We start from the raw sequence: 4,104 nt of genomic DNA, 5'->3' as shown, positions 1-4,104 counted from the left end.
TTTGTGGGTAGTAGTTCTGAACCACACAAACTAGACAGAAGAGAGTTAGAGGTTCAGCAAGATACCTGATAGGGCTAGTGCCTGATATATTATTCACAGATAAATGGGATATCTTAAGTATCATTATCGGTCTGATATTAGGATACACTGTATGGGCAGAAGTATTAGAACACCTTCACATTACACCCCCAGGAGCTTTTATGATAATCACATTCTGAATCCGTAGTCGTTAATATGGAGTTGGTCCTCCCTTTGCAGCTGTAACAGCTTCTACTTTTCTACAAACTTCTACAAGTTTTCTATAAGATTTTTGACTCTATATGTAATTTTTGCCCATATATCCAGAAGAGGATTTGTGAGGTCAGACTGATTTTGGATGAGAGAGCCTGGCCCTCAGTTCTTCTACACTAATGTCAGCCAGCCATGCCTACAAGGACCTTGCTTTGTGCACAGGGCACAGTCATGCTGGAACAGAAAAGCATACAATTGTCCAAAATGTCTTGGTCTCCTGAAGCTTTAAGAACTGAAGAAATTTTGCAAACTGACAACTTTTTTCAAAAATGTTTGTAAAGGCAGACTGCATGGCTAGGTGTCTGATTTTGCACACCTGATGTAATGGGACTGAATGAAACACCCAAATTCGATGTTTAAGAGGTGTGTCTCAGTACTTTTGTTCATGAACTGTATTAAAGATCAGTTATCCATATCAGCCCAGAATTTCTATATTGGTGCCTTCTATTGGTCAAAATGCTTATACTTTATATAAGCAAAAAGATGATAGCAAATAAAAGTCCATTAAAGATTGAAAGTACATGAAATAAGATATTTCTTGAAAAAAAAAACTGCATAGAGCATTGCTTGAGCTTACATAACCTTATTTGTTTTTTTTTTTTTTTAGAATCTCATTTTAATGATTATTGTATTACAGTGATCACAATGTGAAGGGAGCTGATTTGGCACATCCATACATTACAGAACTTAGCAACTTTCATAGTCCACGTTCCTTTAAGTCTGCCAAGGGCCAGTGTGGCTGCAGGTTTTCATTCCAACCAAGCAAGAGTACACCTGACACCACAGGTTTAATCGGTTGATGTGTTTATTTAATTGATCATGTGTGCTCCTTCTTTGTTGGAATCAAAACCTGCAGCCAGATTTACCTGTTGTGGATAAATTTGGACACCCCTTAATTAAAGAGTCTGTTTTTATTACCATAAGACCATTTATGTTAATGACCTCTGTTCTGATTGACTGCCTTTTTGTTGTGCCTCCTTCAAAGAGCAGTCAGGCTTACCAGTGTGTCCCAGTCCTTGTTGCCCATCCCAGCTTTTTTGAAACATGTTGCTCGCATCAAATTCAAAATGATTTAATCTTTCACAAAAACAAGAAAGTGTATCAGTTTCACCATTTGATATGTTGCCTTTTGCTATTTTCAATTAAATTTAGGGCTTAAATGATTTGCACATTATTGCAATCTGTTTTTATTTACATTTTGCACAGCGTCCCAGTTTTTTTGGAAATAAGATATACATAGTTTTCATATTTGGACCATGTGGACTGAGGAGTGAAAGTTTTGAAATGTTGATAATTTTCAGACATTACATCATACTTTTCAAAAACATAAAGAAAATTCAATTTTCCTTAAAATGGGCCCTTTAATTTGAAACATTATTATTACCAAAGTCATAAAATACTAACAATCCCTGTAATCATTACACAAGTTTCAGGCAAACTCTTCAGGCAAACTCAGGCATGATTTCTTAATTTAACAGACACAGATTTGTTTTTTATCTTCATGTACAAGACTGAAACTATTCATTTGCCATGGTATATGCATTTTATGTCTTGTCTGTCTTGAGAGAGTCCACTTTCTTTCTCTCTCTCAATCTCTCTCTCTTTTTCTGTTATAAAACAAGCAATGCCCTCAGCACTTACCTGTCCCTCTTTTCTTTGCTCATCCATCATCCTTTATTTTCAGCCTCTCTAACAAAATAATTTGCTAATGTTTCCCGAGTGCCTTAGGGATTTTACTTCTCTGGTCTGACCTGCCCGTTTGTACAGTAGAGGATGAGCTGCTGTCTTGAAAAACAAAGGTTTCCAAATTGTTCTTGGCTTGGAGGTATAGTTCTAGGATAAATTGGTCTAGAACCTTTACATTATGTGGAGACTTTTCAAACTATAATGGATGTTTCAGCCAAAATAAATGTAGGGCTACATGCTTATCCTTTTAGATGACAGCATCTGTGTTGCACAAACATTTATCAGTATGAAGATGGACACTTTTTATGTTTTTTAATTCAGAAACGCTGTGAAAATTGGTAGGTTTTCATGATGAGGCTGCTTCAGATGAGCTAAGTTAGTAGAGCTAACAGGCATAACCTTGGATGCTGGTGAGGACTCACATCTTTTACACCAGGTCTTTTATCCAAAGTGGCCAATGTTCCAGCACGTTAGCCTGTCGAAAAATACACAGATCGGTCACTTCATTAAGCAAATTATGGGTGCACTTTGTAGTTTTACAATTACAGACTGTATCTGTCTGTTTCTCTGCCAACTTTTTTAGCCCCTTTTACTGGTGGTGGATCATTCTTAGCACAGCAGTGACACTGACATGGTGGTATGTTACTGAATGGGGGTTTCTGTACATTCTTACAGTCCTGTTGAAACTTTGTCTTTTCCGAAATTCTGTAAAGCTGCTTTGTGACAACATCCGTTGTAAAAAGCGCTATACAAATAAATTTGATTTGATTTGATTTGATTTGACTTAAAGACTGAGGCTGTGTCTGAGTCCCGAACATTAACAGGAAGATTATTCCAGAGCTGTATGAGAAAGCTCTCCCCCCTGATGTAACTTTATTAATTCTAGGTACGAGTAGTGAGCAAGCACCTTGTGATCTAAATAGGCGTGATGGTTCATAGTAGGAAAGAAGTTCACTCAGGTACTGAGGGGCGAGTCTGTTTAGAGCTTTATAGGCCAATAATAGAATTTTATAATCAATGCGAAATTTAACTGGTAACCAGTGCGGGGTTGATAAAACTGATAATATAGTCCAATTTTCTGGTTCTAGTGAGGACTCTGGCTGCAGCGTACTGGACTAGCTGAAGCTTGTTGAGGCTTTTGCTGGGACAGACATACAGCAGGGCATTACAGTAATCTAGCCTTGAAGTAATAAAAGCATGAACTAGTTTCTCCTGTAGAGATAATGCATTTCTTAGTTTAGCAATATTGTGGAGATGCAGGAAGGCTGTTCTAGTGATATTAGTTATATTGCATCGAAGGACAGATCAGGGTCTATCACGACACCAAGATCTTTAACAGATGAGCTTGATGCAACTGAGAAATTGTTAAGTTTAAGTGTTAAGTCAGACAGTTTATTTCTAGCTGCTTTTGGACCAAGAAGCAGGACCTCTGTTTTATCTGAGTTAAGTAAGAGAAGGTTACTCAACATCCAGTCTTTTATGTCTTTTACACAGTCCTCAATCTTGCCAAGTTTGATTTTATCATCCGGTTTGCTTGACATGTATAACTGAGTGTCATCGGCATAGCAGTGGAAATTTATACTGTGTTTACTGATAATGGTGCCCAATAGTAACCTATAAATTGTGAATAATATAGGCCCTAAAACAGAGCCTTGTGGAACACCATACATTACTTTTGCAAGGACAGATGATTCACCCTTTACATTAATGTGTGATGGGGAGCGAGGAGGCGGACACACATGCTGAGATAAGTGAGATTATTAAGGGTAAATCCAGAGTCGTAGTCTAAACGGTCCAGGTTCACATAGTCAACACGGAAAGATCGGGGGACAGACATGACAGACAAACCAGAATCCAATAGAACAAGCAGAGCAGAACTAACAAAACATCCAACACAGCATATAACAAAGACCAGCAAACACAAGGGGCAAACACAGGGCTTAAATACATAAGGGTAACGGGGGAGAGGTACAAACACAGGTGGAGACAATCAGGGGTGGAGTCATGAAACGAGGGGCAGAACCAAAACAAACGCACATGGGCTAAACCAAAACACGAACACATGGACAGGACAGGGAGGGCCAATCGTGACATAATGAATTGTTAGCGATCAGTGAGGTAGGACCT

The sequence above is a fragment of the Pygocentrus nattereri genome, chromosome 23 (genome assembly GCF_015220715.1).
Source record: "Pygocentrus nattereri isolate fPygNat1 chromosome 23, fPygNat1.pri, whole genome shotgun sequence".
Taxonomy (NCBI): domain Eukaryota; kingdom Metazoa; phylum Chordata; class Actinopteri; order Characiformes; family Serrasalmidae; genus Pygocentrus; species Pygocentrus nattereri.
The sequence above is the reverse complement of the archived record's forward strand: the minus strand, read 5'-3'. Positions refer to the sequence as shown.